Here is a 21362-nt window from a genome sequence, read left to right on the forward strand (position 1 = left end):
CGATTATTTAAACGTCACTCAGTCGTTGTCAAAAAATATCTCCTGTGCATATGCAATTGTTTTTAATATGGCACCTTTTATATTTTACAAACTGCAGATGATGAAATCCACTTTATTTTGCTCATAATTACTGAGCTACATCTTTAATATGTCAATAAACTATTTGAACAAGAACACTATCGTAGATGTAAAGACACATCTTAATTGAAGCAAAGTCAAAAATCTGGAATAAAATTGATGTGACTGTTCATATAAAATACCACAAAGTGTGTGTGTGTGTGTGTCCGTCTAACCCAGTCATAAATTACATATTGTTATAATTACACAAAATGTGTTCTTCATACCTGACTATAGGACCTTCAAGCCTGTAGTTATGTTCATTATCAGAGCCCCTCCTCATTGTTCTTCTCCCTTGGTGCAACCCTATAAATACAGTGTACCCCTTTGGCCTCTTCCCTTTTCTATAATTCCCCTGTGGGAGAGGTTGGTGTCATTTCTTTCCAGACACTGTACAACACACATATAATGTATATTTAGCCACCCTGATATTTCTGAGTCTTTAGTTCAGTTATTGTCATCATTGTGCCAGTTTTTGTTATATGCTATAAATGTGTAGTATGTGTGTGCCACAAATGTGTTTTAGGCACCGTTAATGCTAGTATGAATATATAATTCTGGCTAGCTTGGGAGTTGTGGTGGGTTGAGCTAACCCTCTCCGCCAGTGTTTGTATTTGGTTGTAGGAGCTGGAGCGAGCAAGTTATTTACTTGGAGGTCTTTCATACTTTTACCTTTCTTTGTCAGACACAACGCAGAAACACACTGGTTACACGTGTGTGTGTGTGTGTGTGTGTGTGTGTGTGTGTGTGTGTGTGTGTGTGTGTGTGTGCATGCATGCTCGCAGAAGGACTGTCTCGGCAGGAGCCTTTTTAAATACATCCAATCAGCTTTTTTTTTAACAAGAGGTGTAGCTCATACATTGTAATAAAAGTCTTCTTTTTCATATTTTATAAATATGAAACTCACAAGATTTTGAGTCCATGCTCATTGTGAAAGAATATAAATCTGTCACAATGAGTTCTATAAAAACATGTTGTTTATGGGGACAATATTAGAAATCTTTCATGGTCCCTATGAATGATCAATGGTAATAGAAGAGAAAGAAGAGGAAGCTTGAACCCAGATTCTGTCCATTTTCATAAGAAGTGACCGCACAGACATCTGTTAATGAGAGAACATGTTTTTCATCATGAAGACTGTGATGTGAAGCATCAGCAGGACGTTAAAGTGTTCAACAGTCTGGACCCTGAGACATAATTAAAAAACAGACTTTCCAAAGTAAAAGCAGAGCCCTCTGTGTGCTCTTTTAACAGCTGGTAGTACAAAACACAGTGACAACGTGTGTATTATATACCCTCAGTCCAAAAGCAGAAAACATAAAAAGCAGAATTCACAAGAATGTCATCCTAAACAAATGGCATCCTGGGGGTTGTTACAGGGAAATACAAAAAGAAAAAGCTGCAAAATATATATCAGAAAGTGTTGAATTTAGAAAAACAAAGGAGTACAGGGGTCAACAGTGAGTATTCTTTGAATATGGATGTTGCTGTTTTGAAAAGAGTCATCAAGAATCTGCTGTCCACTATACGTAGAGGCAAAGCAACTGCACATGTATGAAAAGAAGTTCTTTGCATGGACTTTGAATATATCAATACCATAATGCTCATTTTCTTTGCAAAAGAACAGCACACAGTGGCAGGTTTTGCAACCCGTCAAAATACAGACAGTTGAGGCAAAATAAGATAAGATAAGATAAGATAACCTTTATTAGTCCCACACGTGGGAAATTTGTTTTGTCACAGCAGGAAGTGGACAGTGCAAAAGTTATGAAGCAAAAATTAGAATACAATAAGAATAAATACAGTACACAACTGTACAGAATAGAATAAAATAAAAATACTATATACAGTAGAATAAAATAGAATAAAATATACAATAAGATAAAAATAGAATACAAATGCTATATACAACTGAGTAAAAATACAACGATGCCAGAAAAGATTATTGCACATTAGTGTTATTGCACATGTGTGGATGTGTGTGTTTGATCAGTTAAAGTCTTTGTTGTGGAGTCTGACAGCAGTGGGGAGGAAAGACCTGCGAAATCTCTCCGTCCCACACCGTGGGTGCCGCAGCCACTGAAGGAGCTGCTCAGTGCTGTCACAATCTCCTGCATGGGGTGGGAGATGTTGTCCAACAGGGATGACAGCTTAGCCACCATTCTCCTGTCACTCACCACCTCCACTGGGTCCAGAGGGCATCCCAGAACAGAGCTGGCCCTTCGGATCAGCCTGTTCAGTCTCTTCCTGTCCCCGGCAGAGATGCTGCCACCCCAGCAGACCACACCATAGAAGATGGCTGAGGCCACCACAGAGTCATAGAAGGTCTTCAGGAGTGGGCCCTTCACTCCAAACGACCTGAGTCTCCGCAGCAGGTTCAGCCTGCTCTGCCCTTTCCTGTAGAGGGCGTCTGAATTATGAGTCCAGTCCAGTTTGTTGTTCAGATGAACACCAAGGTACCTGTAGCTGTCCACAGCCTCAATGTCCATACCTTGGATGTTCAGTGGTTGCAGTGGAGGATGCTTGTGCCTGCGGAAGTCTACCACCAGCTCCTTGGTTTTACTGGCATTGATCTGGAGGTAGTTCAGCTGGCACCAGTCCACAAAGTCTTGGGTCAGTTCTCTGTACTCCTTGTCATCCCCATCAGTGATGAGGCCGACTATTGCAGAGTCATCAGAGAACTTCTGCAGGAAGCACTGGGTGGAGTTGTGGGAGAAGTCTGCAGTGTAGATGGTGAAGAGGAACGGAGCCAGAACCGTTCCCTGTGGGGCCCCCGTACTGCAGACGACCCTGTCCGACACACAGCCCTGAGTCCTCACATACTGTAGTTGGTCGGTGAGGTAGTCCAAAATCCAGGTAGTGAGGTGATGGTCCACTCCAGAGTTCTCCAGCTTGTCCTTCAGAACCGAGGGAAGAATAGTGTTGAAGGCACTGGAGAAATCAAAGAACGTGATTCTCACAGTGCTCCCAGCGGTCTCCAGGTGAGCGAGGGAACGATGTAGGAGGTGAATGACGGCATCATCCGCTCCAATGCCAGGCTGGTAGGCAAACTGAAGTGGGTCCAGTGATGAGCTCACAAGGCGCCGAAGCTGAGCCAGGACCAACAGCTCCAGGGTCTTCATCAGGTGGGATGTCAGAGCCACCGGCCTGTAGTTGTTGAGGTCCTTGGGGCGTGAAGTCTTTGGCACTGGTACAACACAGGAGGTTTTCCAGAGCTTTGGGACTCTTCCCAGCCTCAGGCTCAGGTTGAAGAGGTGCTCCATCACACCACACAGTTGGTCCGCGCAGGACCTGACGACCCTCGAGCTGATGCCATCTGGGCCCGCTGCCTTCTTGCCATTAATCCTCCTCAGTTCCCTCCTAACCTGGGTGGTTGAGAGAGACAGGCTGGAGCCTTGTGTTGAGTGTGTATAGGGCTTTGGAGCGTGATGTCACGGGAGGTGGGCCACGCCCCCTTTCGTCATGACAGTAGGCCAGACACAGGATACAGCTTCAGCTATGGTTCGTACGTGATGTGGTGGCAGTTGCAACGTTAGATTACACGATCGTGAAAGCAAGAAGCTGGATAATGGGCTCTCTTTTCATCATTTTCCATCCTGGAGGCAACGTGAGGGATGCCATGTATCCAAATTTATTAAACAAAGACGTCAGGCCTGTATTGCAGCAGTGAGACGAGCGGATCGAGTTCTATGCAATCCCCAGCTTTTTGTTGGTTTGCTCTCCGCATTTTCTTTCCGGTGAGTTCTAAATTAATTCATATCACTATTAAAAGGCTTTTAGTGTTATTTTCAATGCGCTGAGGTCATAGATAATGAGATAAAACATCCTAATGTGTGATGCTGCAGATTGAACCACGTCATGTCATCATGTCGACTGAGTAGCTTATGATTTAGCATTATTGCAGGCAAACCAGAGTATGAAATGAATGTAACAAATCCAGACTGGGCACCAACACTGCACATGGGCCTCTAAAAACATACTAAATTGCTCTCATTGTACACTAATCTTTAAATAACTTCCAAATGAATGAATCACACACCTGTCATTGGAATATTGGTGTACATTTACCTTATGTGTATGCACTAATTTTATCTTACAGGCTTTTGTTATGCAGCTGCAGAGTCTGAAGGTGTGCCCCGTGCAGAAGTGATCGATGAAGATCTGACAGAAGACCAACAACAAAATCACAATGTCATAGAGGCTGTGGACAGCAGTTGTGTTGGATAAGTGAGGTTGAGGTACCAGCTGCAAATGACAGTGGCGATTGGACAGACAGCATCACGGAAGCTAAAGGGCAGACGCAGGATTGTGTGTGCAATGAACAGGGCAGAGCAGAAATAAACACAACACTGCTTGATAAGATTGTTAAGGTTTGCTGTGTTTTGGTGAATATGTGCCCCAGTGTGGTTGTCAAACCAGCGCCAAATGAAACTTTCTCTTGTTGAGTATTCATAAATTGAATGTTGTGTTGCATGTGTAGTTCATTGTAAATAATTGTACTTTGTGTGAAGTAGTTTCAATAAAACAGAAAAGAATAGTATCTTTGTTTTTTTATTCTTGATCTGTTCACATGTACTTAGCAAGTACATAAAAATGAAATCCAAACTATTTACATGGCAACACACAGCTGGCATCAATCTTGAACCACAAAATGAAACATTACAGGCTATTTAGAGCAGCACGTTGTTTGGTGAAGTATTTCCCAAGAAGTTCAGGAAGACACACTTTAAGAAAGAAGTCTTGTGCTTGCTTTAAACGTGGTTCCCAGAAATCCACATCAGGGAAGATGCGTATCACAGCAAGGTCTCTCTGTGTCCACACAAACGAGGTCACAGTGGTTGGAGTGCAGTTTCATTCAGACGTTGTGAGTGCAGTACCTGAAACACACAAAAACCACTTTTAATAAAAGGTCTGTAATTAACCAAGGCTAATATAGATGGTTTGGCTGTACGTGCAAATCAAAAACTGTAACAAGTAAGTTGTTTAGAAAGTTATCAAGTTCAAACCGACTTACCTTTGTCTTAACGACAACGTACTCGCAGCGTGGAGGCTTAAAGATGGACAAATCTTGCACCCAGCCGTTCGTGAATTGGATGTCGGCCTCCAGGGATTTATAATTCTTAAACTGGGTTGCTGTGTATGCGCTGACTCCACAGCAGTGTTGGTCAAGTTACTTGAAAAAAGTAATCAGTTACTAATTACTGATTACTTCCCCCAAAAAGTAATCCCGTTACTTTACTGATTACTTATTTTCAAAAGTAATCAATTACTTAGTTACTTAGTTACTTTTTAAAAACACGATTTACAACCTGAATAGGTGATAAAGCGATAGATCTTTCAGCCCAATTCTACTTTTTCTGCATAATTCATCATACAAAATGTAATCAAATGGAAAAGTCTCTTTTTAAAACTTGTTTTATTAGTTTTAATCTTTTAACTTTATGCATCAAGCAAAAATTTAATTATATGCAACATTCTCTGACTGGAAGAAATTTGTTTAACATTTAAACCTATTTTCTGCACATTCCAGCACATAAAATAAAATATTTTTTTGTGTTTACACTCAGTCTTTCAAATAGATGCAAGTAAAACACAGCAGAAAATAAATAAAATCAAAGACTAGCGGTCCTGTTGCTCTATTTTCACCTGTAAAGCAGGAGTGGGTTAGGCGGAGGTTTACCCTGGTGCAGGTGTGCCGCAGCGGTCAGTGGAAGAATCCGCGAGTTTCTCTGTCACGGTAAAAAGAAGTTTTCTTCCCCCGCAGTGAACAGCGGACACTAATGTTTTTGTCACTTTTTACGGAATCAAACTCAAAGTAAGGTCAGTACTTCCACGCTTTAAACGCTGCATGCTACACTCTGTCCCGCACTCGATATATTATGATCTGCAGACAGCTGTTGTCACGAACGTCGCACTCGCTTACGTCACTGTCATGAGACGTTCTCGCAAAAAATCACGGTTTTAGTAACGCGGTAACGCAGCGTTCCTACGTGAAAGTAACGGTAATCTAATTACCGTTTTTGCAATAGTAATCCCTTACATTACTCGTTACTTGAAAAAAGTAATCAGATTACAGTAACGCGTTACAAGTAACGCGTTACTGCCCATCTCTGCTCCACAGACAAGGTATGCGAAGATCGGGATAGGACAAAGGCTGTAGGCCGTCTGGATTTCCACTCAGCTTCCTTATTTCATACGGGTCCACATTACCGATGCACGCAATTTTTTCAAAGTACCGTCTCTTGGCGTCTGGGCGCAATCGGTCGCGATACAGCCCTTTGTCTTTTGCGCTGATTTTGAGCATGGTTCTGGCAGTCCCGATTCCAACACTCCAACACTGTGCGCTTGTTTTGCTTTCTAGCCTACTGACATGGCGCCGCGATCCCACAATGCACTGCGGCGTGATGTCAACTCCAAAGCCCTAATGCATGCTGTTGTTGGGGGTGGGGAGGGGTGAGCAGGGTGAATAGAGGAGGTGTGAAGTGTCTGAGGTGTCAGAGGTGGAACAGCAGCAGTGGGGGTGGGTAAGTCTGCAGCCGATGTTGGAGACTGCCTCATGGCTGAATCAAATCTGTTGAAGAAATGATTCAGTTCATTTGCCCACCTCACATCCCTCCCAGGCAGAGAGTTCTGATGTTTGTGGCCTGAGATGGTTCTGAGGCCTCTCCAGACTTTACCAACATTGTTTTGCTGAAGCTGGCTCTCCATCTTCTGCCTGTAGCTGTCCTTCCCATTCCTTATCAGTCCCCTCAACTCTCTCTGCACCCTTTTCAACTCCTCTTTGTCTCTGGATTTGAAGGCCCTCCTCTTCTGCTTGAGGACAGCTTTAATTTCTGGGGTAATCCAAGGTTTGTTGTTGGAGAAACACCGCACAGTCCTGGTAGGTACGGTGTTATCCACACAGAAATTAATAGAGTCAGTAATGCATGTAGTAAGGCTGTCGATGTCCTCTCCGTGGTCGTCACAGATCACCTCCCACACAGTGGACTCAAAACAATCCTTAAGAGCCTCCTCGCTCTCCTCCGACCATCTCTGTACTGTGCGGGTGGCTGGTGGCTCCCTGCGCACTAAGGGCTCATACACAGGGACAAGGTGCACCAGGTTATGATCAGATCTGCCCAGGGGAGGGAGAGGTGATGAACTATATGCCTCTTCAGCATTGGCATACAGTAAGTCCAGTGTTTTATTGTCTCTGGTTGGGCAGGTCACATACTGGGTGAAGGTGGGAAGTGTGGAGTCCAGTGAGGCATGACTGAAATCCCCTGATATTATGAGAAGGGCTCTCGGAGATTGTGTTTGCAGTCTGCTGACCACTGAGTGGAGAGAGTCACAGGCTGCATCCGCGTTGGCTGAGGGGGGGACATACGCTGTTATCGCGATAACATGCGAGAATACCCGGGGCAGGTAGTACGGACGCATGCTAACGGTTAACAGCTCAATGTCTCTGCTGCAGAGTTGTTCTTTTACAGTGATGTGCCCGGGGTTACACCATCTGTCATTCACAAACACTGCCAGTCCCCCGCCTTTCCTCTTACCGCTCTCTCTCGTCCTGTCCGCTCGCAGCATCTGGAATCCCGGTAGTGTCACGCTCGTGTCCGGAGTTAGCAATGTTAGCCACGACTCCGTTAGCATCATGATGCTACATTGCCGGTACTCCCTCTGTGACCAGGTTAGCGACGTGAGCTCATCCATCTTATTGGGCAAAGATCTGACATTTCCAATAATTACAGAAGGACGAGATGGTCGATAACGTCTCCTTCTCGGGCGACGGCGCTCCTTCCCAGCACGACACCCCCGTCTTTTCTTCCTCAGCTCGCTGGGAATGTCGAGTCTATCCGCCGGCAGTACCGCTGCGGGACGCAGCGCTAACAGCTGATCCTTACTGTAAACAAAGGATCCCTGCTCTGGGTCCCCAGACACGGGTGAAAAAAGTAGAAAAAAACTAAGAAAAACGACCAGAACTAACACAAAACGGTAAAACGTGGTTGCAGAGTCTAATTACTAATACGTTAGTTATAAAAATTACGAGAAGAAAAAAGATAAGAAAGAAAGAAACTCAGAATGAGCAGAGCTGCTGTAACAGGCTGCTGCACACAGGGGGCGCCGGAAGTAGTAAAGATATGATATATAAAAAATGATATAATATATAATATATTATATATAATATAATATAATCAATCGTCCATTATGTCCCTAAACTTGAAAGAAGCAGTCCTTTTAAAAGATTTTTCTGATTAATTACTTTCTCTTTCTGTGAATTAACAAAACGACATGCTGACAATATCTACTTTATCCTTTCTAAGTGTGGGATAAATGTTCAAAAAGGTTTGGCTATGTGTCTTTGTAAAAGGGTAGGCTAATAAACTGGATTTATCTAATTTATCTCTTTGAGGTTATGATTAATAACCAATAAAATGGGCTTCAAAGAGTACAAGTAGCTCTGGGCTACTAATAAACAAGCACAAATATGTTTGAGAGGTTTTAGATCCAAAAGCTTTCAAGCATTTGAGTCTCTACTTTTAGATTTTTAAATGTTTTTTAAATGTTCTTGCTTTCATACTTTTGCTTATTAATTCATTTAGTTATTAAGTTAATAAAGTATCAACAGTGTACATGGTATCTTTTCTTGACTTGGCTTCTATTATATCTGTAACACTACAAACTGAGTCAGAGAATTCATTCAAATTCATTGTAACTGAAAGAAAGCAAATATAGGCATATTAAAATGTTTCTTTAATACTCTTACTGTATTTATCGTGATCTATTCTAAACTGTTTAGAAAGTTTGTCCAACGGTATGTGAGGAATAACAACAATTTTTGTTCCTTTTCATGATGTTCCCCCTGAATCCAGGCAACATTCGAGCAACCAAAAAGCAATAGCACAACCTACTGAGCAAATGATGAAATGCACTCTCGATATTTTGCTCTTTATGAACAAACTAGAAGTAAAATCACTGATGGAAAAAGAAGAATTTTTTTTTAAAAAGTGAAATATTACCATATTTAAAATACACCCATTTTATCTGAATTATTTGCTTAATTCAGATACTGTAATATAAATTCACAGGCCAGTTCATAAGGTACACCTAGCTCGTGTAGACCTACCTTAATTCTTCATATCTCTTTCTAGATTCAACACATTGTGGAAATATTCACACATGCTGATCCGAACTGACATAACTTCATCACACAGTTGCTGCAGATTTGTTAGCTGCACGTCCATAAGGCAAATCTCCCATTCCACCACATGCAAAAGGTACTTTATTGGAGTAACATCTGGTGACTGTGGAGGCCATTTGAGTGCAACAACTTCATTATCACGATCAAGGAACCAGTTTGAAATCATCTGAGCTTTGTGGCGCATCACGTTAACCTGTGGTTAAAACTCACAATGAGAACCATATAAAAATAAACACTGGGACTTGTCAGTCTAAGGAGCTTGGAAAGAAAAGCATCTGGAGCAGGGGCGGATCTAGAAAAATTTTCTTAGGGTGGTGTGAGGGTGGCAAAGAAATCAAATGTGGTGGCAAAATCAAAGCCTTTTTTTTTCCCAAAGACATATGCAGGTGGTTACATATGGTTAAAATGATTCAAATGCAGTAAGTACACACGCTTTTCATATAAATATAGTCTGTAACTTAATTATTGTCTGTAGCCCACATAATTACACACTTTAGTTACATAAAACATGAGTTTTGATTTTATGTACTGTAGCCTGTATAATAAATAAATATGTAGCCCACTAAGTATAAAATCCAGAAAGCTACATGGGGCGGTTTGTTTACAAACACAAAGTCTAACATAAGTTTCACTGTTTTTGTTATAAAACAATCACATTGTTACATTTTTAAATTACACAAAATGTCAGAAATCTGCACTGTCATGAACAAAAATTTAAACCTAATTTTTCATGATTTGTTGGATTAACCCTCTCAGGTCTGAAATACAACCGGCCATTTTTTGACTCCTTTTGAGTTTACGTTTGTATTTCACCCTGAGATCGTTTCATTTTATTTTTTCCCCTTGCCTTGTTTGGTATCATTCTTTTTAGCTCAACTGAATTTAGTTGTTTTTTTTCACTGACATACTGGATTAGTATTACTGATCTGAAATCACACAAAGAACTTAAAATCCTAGTATTAATTTTTTTTACAGTAAAAAAACCCCCACAGGCATGTCGAGTAAATGTTTATAACTTGAAATGCAAATATAAAATGTACATTTTGTAAACATATACAACTATTTATTAATGATGCGCGAATCATGAACGAATCGTTCAATACTCGAGAATCACTTTACTGACTCATGAATCATGATTCACAGGCCCAACTGACTCACTGACTCATCCCTGTTGCTGTTAGCAGCAATATATCTAGCTTATAATTAAAATTGTGGAGAAAAACACAACATCCAGTATCTTAAAAACATTTCTGCTCTGAACTGGAAGAAAAAACCCTGAGTAGAAGCTCACATCAATACAATAGCTCCTCGGTTCACAGTAGCATCGCTCTGCTAACATGCTAACAGCACATTTGAGCTACTCACCCCCTCCCTCCTGTGCTGAATCGTAGGGTTAGCAAATCACTCAGGACTCACTAACCCCCTCCCTCCTGTGCTGAATCATAGAGCGAACGAATCACTCACTCACTCACTCACTCACCCCCTCCCTCCCACAAGAGCATCTGGCTCACAGCTTCTTCTTCTTCTTGGTTGGCAACCAATGTTAAGGCGCATTACCGCCCCCTGGCTCACAGCTCAGTGGACATTTAGATGAGAAAACATATATTTGACACATTTAAGGAAAATACTAATAAAATAAAAATAAACAAAATAAATGTTCCCTTTAGAAATTTTTTTGCTCTTTTTTGCTCTATAAAATAATTGTTTTCTTTTAGAATCACTCATCTTAGCAGTAGGATATACATGAAAAGAGAAAAGAAATTAAGTTTGATTGAAAATGTACATTTTTTACACTCTCTGGTCAACTGACTCAGTGAATTAAATGACTCAAAAAACCCGATTCACTTTGGTGAGTGACTCATTAAAACTCGATTCAGTAAAAATAATCAAATTTACCATCACTACTATTTATCTAAAAATGCAGCCAATACACCGGGGCTGTTTTTTTCATTGTACAACCATTTAAAAATATTACTAAAACTAAAATTAGAGAACAATCAGGTGTCGCAATAAGATGCCCCACAAATGATTTGTGCCGCCCGTAAAAAAAAGTTTGTGGATGATTGAGCATGCATCAAGACATTTGTGGCTCTAATTGCTGAAATGTAACATCTCCAATGTTGAATACAGACTTTAATTGGGTAGTTGTGCATGTGGGAGAGGTGATTGCAGGAGAATTGCGTTTGAATCCCCCACAACCTCTGAGACAGATTCTGTTGGGTTTATATTTTATTATTGTCATTTGTATTGAGAAACATGTAATCATTTGTGATTAGAAGTATATAGTTGATGGCATATTGAAAGAATGTCTCATCCTAGGAGGTCTGTAACAACTCTGTGTAGCATGAAGAGGGGAGTGTGTTCACTCCTCTTCAGAGTGTTCTGGCATAGATCACACACCTCCTAGGAGAGGTCGTATCTTCTCTTGCTGATATATGGTATAGCAAACACACGTATATCTGTTTGAGTGTAAGGGCCTTTTGTTCAGATGTACCGCTAGACTCCTGGCACCAGCTTCGGGGAGTCTTCACGGGGTCACATCTTGACCCCACACATATACACACACACACACACACACACACACACACACACAGGGTATTCTTTGTTCACATGTATACCTATGTAAGATGTTATATGTTAATGACCCTATGCATATTCATGTAACCACAATAAAAGGAGTGCTATGGGGAACCTGGCTGAGAGTCTGACGGAGGTCAAGTGGGTGGAACGACACTTGGCTCCAGGCAGGTCTCCCTCATGCATGAGTACTACAAAGAACTTTGCCTACTTGTGTCTTGTTTTTGCTGTGTAGCAAATTGTCCTGAACGTTCCAACGAATAGGTTTACGCTATAAACCTATCAGATTCACATCTTGAGATTCAAAGACAGTAAAATCATCAAAGACAAAAATAGATCAACACCCACATGAAGATAAAACAGGCAGTGGCATCAGGAATCAGGAAGAGGTTTTACTTCACGACTTTTGCTATGACTGACAGCATTAGTCAATCAATGCCAGTAAACAGAGTTGATCTTCTGATCCTTGTTCATACTCATGTCCAAATAACACTGAGCTTTTCTGAAACTGGGTTGTGAGACAGGCACAGAGTGCCTGGAGGGGCTGCTTTGCATCCTCAGGACTTCCTGTTTGGGATGTGCTCCAGTTTGCACATATCTGACTCATTGACTTTATTCTAAAGACAATACTATACTATTCTACAGAGATAAACATTCAACAGACACATGATTCTGTCTTTCAGCAGCATATTTAGCAAGTGCTTTGCAGTAGATATAATCACCCACTAGATGGCGACAAAATGTGACACACAGTGAGCTGAGGCTTCCACACACAAACACATATATGTAAACAGAGCACTCATTTTGTAACTTAAGATTATCCTTAATAATTAATGATTTACTGGATATCCAACACACAGTAACTGTGCACCCTTTAAACAGAGTAGTTTAGAGTGCAAAAACCTGCTGATGTCTCAATTCTGTGTTTGTGGAGTTGACTAAACGTATAACGCTGTCGGTATATTATGTGAGAAAGAAAGAAATTACTTAATCCTTAGGTTTAAAAAGTGATACTATGACTCCCAAAATGCCTAGACTGTGTAGAAAGTGAGCCGGAACTTTTATGTTCCAGGCAGATAAAATATTCTGTTATCCTGAGAATAGAAACGAGAAAGAGCTATCAATCTGTCAATCCTTTTCCTGTCCGGGCTGGGTGAGGTTTCCCGTGTTGAGTCAAATGGGTTAGAAATGGGTTAGGGCCACATTACTATGTCAAATATACCATTCAACATTTTATGCTTTTACGGGTGTTTAAGAGGGAAAATGCTCCTACATTTTTTAACGCAGAGCCTTATTCTGGTTGGTAGTGAAGTATTTACATTAACCTCTTAAAATATTTTATCTTGTCCCTTATGTCTTACTTCTCTCTATCACCTTTTCTATCCCTTTGAAGAAATGAGGCTCCATAAATGTTAAAGAGGTAAGTAATAATTTTCAGTTGCAGTGAATAGAAGAAGCAATAACAATACAACATAAACCAGTGACACACTCCGGGGGCCTGATCCACCCTGGAGGGGCCGAAACACCTGATGAATCCATGGTCAATGGACGATGTGTCCCAAATTTTATTTTGATAATCCTGATCAAATCTCTAATCCCTAAACCTAACCAAGGAAAAATGGCAGCTTGGGTAAAAGACTGAAAGTTGAGGCACACAATGATGTGTGCTGCTGGTAATGTTTCTGGGCTGCCCTTCCTCAAAACAGCCATTTCTCAAGATTTTCTTCCTTTAAACCAATGCATTATCAGGGATTGTAACATCTAGTCCTTTTACTGAATGTTTTTCTTTAACTTTAATACTATAATTCAAGTATGTGGGATAGAAAGTGGGACCAAGGAGGAATTATGTGAAATACATGTAAAGCCATCATAGTGTCCTCTTACCACCCAGAAGGACAGGTTGGCAGAGAGGAACTTCTTCTCCTGCTCAAAATGTGGACTGACAGCACTCATTGTGTTTCCAACACAGTTACTTACAAGAACTGCTTCGCTAAATGTTTCACACTATATAAAGGGATCTGTTTGTATACATTCTGGCAACATTTCGTAAGGAAATGTAGGTATGTGTGGTTTTTCGGAGATACTCATAGTACAGTCAGTGTTAGTCATTAATTTCTGACCATAGCTCATAGTGCATACATCATAGAGGCCACTAGTGCTGTTTTTACAGTTTCAATTAATTGTTTTTCACTATTAATTTTTTTTTTTCAGTTTCATTACAAGATTTTTTAGTACATTTATTTCAGGTACAATATTTTTTTCGGTTTCAATATTTTTTCATTTCAAGGTGGCATCGTTCTGATCCCATACCTCCAGAGCCTTTGGGTGTTTGGGGGTGACAGCAGACTGGAAATCACAACTGTATCCAAAATGTACCTTTAAAGTATGCATGCATGGTACTGAATTTAAATCAATCACACAGTCTGTCACGGTCGCAGTGGCTGACCGTATGGAGAGTGAGTGGAGGACTCAGGCGCAGACACAGGCAAAGACATGAAACTTTGAATGAAATGCGAGCCTTTATGAAGAGACATGGGGTTCAAACAAGGCAGAATCACAGTGATGAGAACTAAACTTTAACTAAACTGGGGAACTAATACTATGATAAATTATGAAGACACGGAAAGCTATGGCTAAGAATACAAAAGACTGGGCGTGAAAACATAGAGGGTGGAAACACAGACGACGCGACACAGACTGCATGAAACACAGAGGCTGTGTCCCAATTCAGGGTCTGCAGCCTTAAAGGCCGCATTTTAAGGCCGATTACGTCACAGCGACGCGACGAAGGCTGTCCCAATTCAAAGGCTGCTCAAGATGCGGTCTTCAAATGCGTCCTTCATTTCCCTGAATTTTAAGGATGTGGCCGTGTAGACTTCATGGCCCAACATATCCCAGACTTCATAGCGCAGCGGTGGGTGTGGATAATTTTGCTGAAAAAAACGTTGGAAGCAGAGCGGCCAAAGAGTAAACTCTTAAAAGTAAGTACTGAATATTATGTAACTTATTTATGTGCAAATGTTTAATAATGAAGAACATAAAAATATTACTGTTGGCCACATGTTGGCAAAGTTATGTGACAGTAGTGATGACGATCGTGGCTCAAGAGTTGGCAGTTTGTCTTGTATTTGGAAGGTTGCCGGTTCGAGCCCCGGCTCGGACAGTCTCGGTCATTGTGTCCCTGGGCAAGACTCTTCACCTACCACCTACTCGTGATGGCCAGAGGGGGTCGATGGTGCGATGTGGCAGCCTCGTTTCTGTCAGTCTGTCCCAGGGCAGCTGTGGCTACAACTGTAGCTGCCTCCACCAGTGTGTGAATGAATAGTGGAATTGTAAAGCGCTTTGAGGGTCTCAAAAAGTGTGTTATAAATGCAATCCATTATTATTAATGTTTGTACTAACTTGGTTTTAAAGCCTTTACTTTAAAATAAACGCCGTTCAATAATTGACCTTAATCTTACAGAGAATGTGATGATTTTATGGATAATTAAAGTCAGTCATATATCCACAAACACAACAAGCTGAAAGTCAGTGATGCTGCTCGGTTTGCAGTCCTGAATATGACGGCACAAGCAGGATTCACTGCACTGTTAATGTTAGCTATGTTATATTGCTGCCTCTGTTCGGTGGTGTCGAGCCAAACGGACTTTAACGTGTGTTTGAACGAGCTGACGGTTCACTCGTTAAGCTGAAAGAAAGATGCTTTAATCACAGGAGTCACACATGTGTCCACTGGACCATCTGGGAACTCTTCTTGTTTAGCACTCATAATAACACAAACACTAAATCTATGGCATTATTTTTGTGCCACTATTCTGAGCGAAAAACAAAAACCATTTGCAGGTGCAAGTGTTGCATTTTGAGGAGAAATTTCTTTTGAGCGAAGAAAAGCTAAATTTGAGTGAACAAAATTCATTGCTGCGTGCAAAAATGTATTTCAGTGTTTGCTATTATCCATACATACACACAATAGCAGCCCCTCTCACTCAGTTTTTGCATTTACGCTCGCTCGCAATGTGTTGCTCACGCTCTCAACATTTCTGCCCGTGCGCGCTCAGCTCTTTCCGTTCACCATTATATTTGCGCCACAAAACCAGCCAATCACAGACTTGGATTCAAAAAAATTTGATTGGTTGTTTTGGTCTCCAATCTGCTCGAAATGATGGAATGCAATATCCCAGAATCCATTTTGTCCAAAACTCAAACGAGGCAGTGGCGGAGGAGCACAGAGTGGCGGAGTATATAATATAATAAATATTAAACACACAAACCCACACATGTGCAATAAGACTGCTATATGTGCAATTCTTGTGCAATTCTTCTTCTGACGAAGTTGTGTTTTTGTATTTTCCTACTCAGTTGTATATAGTATTTGTATTTCTATTTTATTCTATTGTATATATTATTCTATTCTATTTTATTCTATTGTATATAGTATTTTATTTTATTTTATTTTATTTTATTGCATTCCAGTGTTTTCTAATTTCTGCTACATAACTTTGCACTTTTGCTGTAACAAAACAAATTTCCCACCTGTGGGACTAATAAAGGTCATCTTATCTTATTACTCTTTCTGGGTCACAAAATAAACTTTTAAGATATTTTCATGCGAGAATGGTGCTGTGGAAACTTCAAATATCTGCTCGATTTATCAAGACATCACATATTTGGATAAGTGCTTTAATGTTTTTGGACATCACTTTTCAACCTCACACTGGATACGAATGAAATTCCCTCAGTATGGAAATCAGCTTTTGTTGTCTCTCTATTAAAAGGGGGCGACCCAGCAGTGTTAACTAATTACAGACCAATATCTAATCTATCTGTGCTGGCCAAAGTTCTTGAAGCTCTTTTGTTTGAGCAGTTAAAGGAGTTTTTAGAGACCGATGCCATTTTATCTGAATATCAAGGCTTTAGGAAGAATCACAGTACTATCACAGCTGCTGGTGGTAAATGACATTACTATTGCACTTGATAAAAAAGGAAACACTGTGCATCCCTTTTTATTGATTTGTCAAACACATTCGACACTGTTGATCATTGTATTTTAAAAAGTAGACTCCACCAGCCATGACTCTCTGAGAGAGCAATGGCATGGTTCTCAAACTACCTCAGTAACAGGTCTCCGTGCATACAATCTGACGGTTTATGTTCTAACTTTATTGCTGTCCAGCACTCATTACTTCAGATTAAACTTGTTTTCAACACAGACAAAACGAAGCTCACGTTGTTTTTTAAATCAAGGAAATGGGCCCAAACAATCCCATCAGTAACCACTCTAGAAAGTAATAAAATAGAGTTGGTTCACACCTATAAATATCTGGTAATCTTAATTGATGACTCGCTCACCTTCAAACCACATGTAGAGAATCTTGTGAAAAACCTGAAGTTAAAACTGAGATTTTATTTTCAAAATTAGTTGTGTTTCTCTTTTAATACAAAGAAGCGGCTTGTTGCTGCAACATTCTTGCCTGTACTGGATTATGGTGATATTCTATATATGAATGCTTCTGCTCAATGTCTTCGAATGGTTGATACTGTGTATCATGCCTCTCTGAGGTTCATCACTAACCGTAAATTTCAGACTCACCACTGTGAGTTATGCTCTCAGGTAGGATGGCCTGCTTTAGAAAGTCGAAGAAACTCCCATTTATACAGTTTTATATATAAGGCGATATTTGGGTTGCTGCCTTCTTATATATGTTCCCTGCTTGCAATGAAACATGCTGGTCCGTATTCTCTTCGTCCACATGGTTACTTGTTGCTTTCTGTTCCATCCCGAACTGAACTTGGTAAAAGAGCTCTTTGTCCATTTATCACCCTCGGCTTGGAACAAACTGCAGAATGAATAGAAAATGACTGAATTCATTTCATTAAGTGCTTTTAAATCTAAACTATGAATCCTTGATGATGGCCAACCGTGGGGAAGTGAGGAAGGAGGACCCAGGCGCGGAGCTCTGTGTATAAGCAGTGCGTTTATTCACAGTGAATGGAAAAACATGACAATAAATCCCTGTGATCTCCCGACTCCCGTGACATGACCTCTTCCCAGTGCTAGTGTTCCTGTCTCCGCTTCTCCGTGATGAGCACCACGTTCAAAACTTTTTGATTGTCATTTTAACTGATTTTTTATTTTTATTTGAACTTTTTACTGAAATTTACTGAAATATATATTGAATTTTATTTTATTGTATTTTTATTTTTTCATTTATTTTTGCATATGTTTTGTTGCTGCCTGTGTTTAATTGAATAATTTCTGTAACTGTGAGACACTTGCTGCTGCCTATCTTGGCCAGGTCTCCCTTGAAAAAGAGGTTTCTCTAATCTAAAATTAGGATTTATCTTTGAGTCGAGAAAAGGAGAAAACCACTGCTCAGCAAAAACAACACAAAAGCTCATCTCACCTCTGCCAAGAACATTTGGATGATTCTTGCGGGAAACTCTTCTGTCAGTTGAAGAGAGTAAAGTTGAAATTTACGGAAGGCTTGAGATCCGTTACATGAGACATCAAACTGCTCTCTGAAATCCTGAAGGAGGATGTCCAAACATCAGTTTATGTCCTGAAACTACAGAGCTCTCAGGTTATGCAGAGAGACCAGCAAGTCCAACTATGAGTGGCTCAAACAAACAAAATCAAGGTTTTGGAGTGTCCAAGTCAAAGTCTAAATCAGACTGAATCAGATCAAGTTTATTTGGGATGAACTTGAAAAACCTCCAATGTAGCTGAATTCAGCAATTCTGCAAAATAGACCACCAACAACTCTTCCACTGTAATGTGAAATACTCCTTTCCACTTTTTGCATATCTGCATTGTGGAAATGTCACAGAGCTACATGTTAGTTTGATGTTAACTAATTTTATCATTAGGTGGTGCTGTTTTTGTTACTTTGAAAGCTGTAACAGTGACAGACTTGGTTAAATGAAGGTGTATAAGTCATGTAGATTATTGCGTTTACACAGTGGTTTATTTGACTTAATGAACAAACATGATCAGATTATAGAGCTCATATGAATCATGACACAAACATGGTTTTACCTGCTTTTAGTGACAGACTTTGTAATTCAAGCTGAGGATACAATGATGTGATACAAAGATTTACAGCACATGAAGCAGAAACATTCAAACCATCACCATATCTGAACTAAGTCTAAACAAATATCCTGCTACAGTTTAATAATGATCCAATCCAGCAACAATGAAGGAAGAAACCAAGATGCTCCTGACTCTGGTAAAGGAGAGGAAATGAAACACAGACTGCTCTCTGCACATATCTAACCTGCAGGTAATAATCTGTTGGTCATTTTTCTCCCATTTCAAACCCAGAGACTGTAAACACTGAGCAGAAACACAGAGTTCACCCCAGAAAATCTACATGTGCAGCTAAGAAGTGACTTTAGGTTTAAACCTCAGTGTTTTATACACATAAAATTAAATGTCTCATTTTTCTTCTGACTGACCCACTTGTGCTGCCCTCCTGTGGTCATGGCTACATATGTGCTACAGTCTTCAGTCTTTCCCCCTGAAGCCCACCTCTCATAGCACACTCTGTTGTCATTGATCAAGAACCACAAATCTAGAGTGCAGGAGTAGCGCAGTCCCAGCCACACAAAAGGAGTCGAGGCATTTTTGGCTCTTTCCTGGACCCATCGCTGCTGATGAGGGTTGCTGATTGAAACCAGGTCATGGTGTTTCTGTCTGCAGTAATTCAAGGCTTCCTCCCAGGTTTTGTTTTCCCTGATCAGAATCAGTTTATCTGCCATAAAAATCAGAGAAAACATGAAATCAGTTAAATCTGAACTTCAAGTCTCTGAAATGTTTTATTTTGTTCTTCCAGTGAAACTGGACCAAACATCCAGTGATTCTTCAGATGAATCAGTCGCTCTACAGAGAAATCTCTGTTCCAACCATCAGCTAAACATCTTCACCTCTGACAGAAGTTCAACATACATGCAGAAATAAGTGGCTGAAGAAACATACTGACCTAAATCCTCTCAGTGATTCCAGCGGCTCATCTATTGGACAAACAGCTGATATTTTTCATTATCCATTGATAACTCTGTTGTCTCACCCTCCCCTCAGGTTAAGAGTCTTGGTCTCATCCTCGATAGCACTCTGTCCTTCACAGCACATATGAATAATATCAGTCGGTCTTCCTACTTTCACCTCCATAATATTAACCATCTTCGTCCCTCACTCACACCACACAGTACCGCCATACTTGTCAATGCTCTTGTCACAACTCGTCTGGATTACTGTAATTCTCTTCTCTATGGTCTACCTCATAAATCCCTCCATAAATTGCTATTAGTTCAAAATACAGCTGCTTGTATTATTTCCAGAACTAGATCCACTGAACATATAACACCTGTTCTTAAACAGCTCCATTGGCTCCCAATTCACCTCCGTGTCAATTTCAAGATCCTGCTTCTCACTTTCAAAGCTCTTCATAACCTCGCTCCTCCATATCTATCCGATCTTCTCCATATATGCTCACTCATTCGTACACTCCGCTCTTCTTCAGCTTCCCTTCTGCTTGCCTGACTACCGTGGGACTCAGAGCCTTTAGTTGTTCTGCCCCGAGACTTTGGATGCACTTCCACTTGCTCTACAGACCACACACTGTCTCACCACTTTTAAATCACGTCTCAAAACTCATCTATTTAGAATTGCCTCCATCTGATCTGTCTTAGGCCAGTTTTACCTTGCTCAGTTTTTATATTTGCTTTTATACTTTTATCACTGTTTATGTCTAAATTTTATCTACCATGTTTGCTATTGTGACTACAAGAAAATAATTATTACAATATAATGTGTTAAATTTGCTTAGATAAGAGAGTCCAGCAGTAGATCAGAGGAATAGTGAAGGATTTGTCTGTGTGTCAGTTTGGTTTAGCTGTAGGCCTGAGACTGTGTGTAATTGTTTAGAGGGAAAGGAATTTATGGACACTGGGGGTCTGCTGTCATAAAAGGAGACAGGAAGCTACAGTTGGGGGTTGCTGATGCTGATGGTTTTACCTGAAAGCCAGTGGCCCGGTGGATGCAGAGTGGGGGTCTCAGTGTTTCTAATATGTTAACTCTGTTTTGTGTGTTGGTGTAGCTTGGGAGAGAGGAGATTACTTTTATGACCGGCAGGAAGTCACAGATACAGAGACACACACAGTGCTTTGACTGTTACACTCACACACCCACATGCACACTCACTCATATGCACTCACACATACACACAGATACGCGCACACACAGGCACTCACGTGCTCGTGCATACTCACACAGACACAGAGTTTGCAGCACACTATGTGGGTTTTATGATGGAGTCGCTACTACAAAACTGTGTTTCACAGACAAAGGAGTGAAGATTTGCAGAGGGACACCGGCCTTGCGCATCTCCCCTTCTAGAAGATGCATGCTTAACTGAAGATGAATAAAGATGAATAAAGGTTTTTGTGAAAATGACTACTGAGTCCGGTGCCGTCTCTGGATGCCCGA

General features: G+C 40.7%; 1 protein-coding gene across 1 annotated transcript in view; it reads right to left on the reverse strand.

Moving 5' to 3' along the window:
- The window catches only part of LOC100692238 (H-2 class II histocompatibility antigen, E-S beta chain), a 488804-nt gene that overhangs the window by 22934 nt on the left and 444508 nt on the right, over positions 1–21362 (reverse strand). The gene's annotated exons all lie outside the window — the stretch shown is intronic.

Source organism: Oreochromis niloticus, linkage group LG3, assembly GCF_001858045.2.
Source record: "Oreochromis niloticus isolate F11D_XX linkage group LG3, O_niloticus_UMD_NMBU, whole genome shotgun sequence".
Classification (NCBI taxonomy): Eukaryota; Metazoa; Chordata; class Actinopteri; order Cichliformes; family Cichlidae; genus Oreochromis; species Oreochromis niloticus.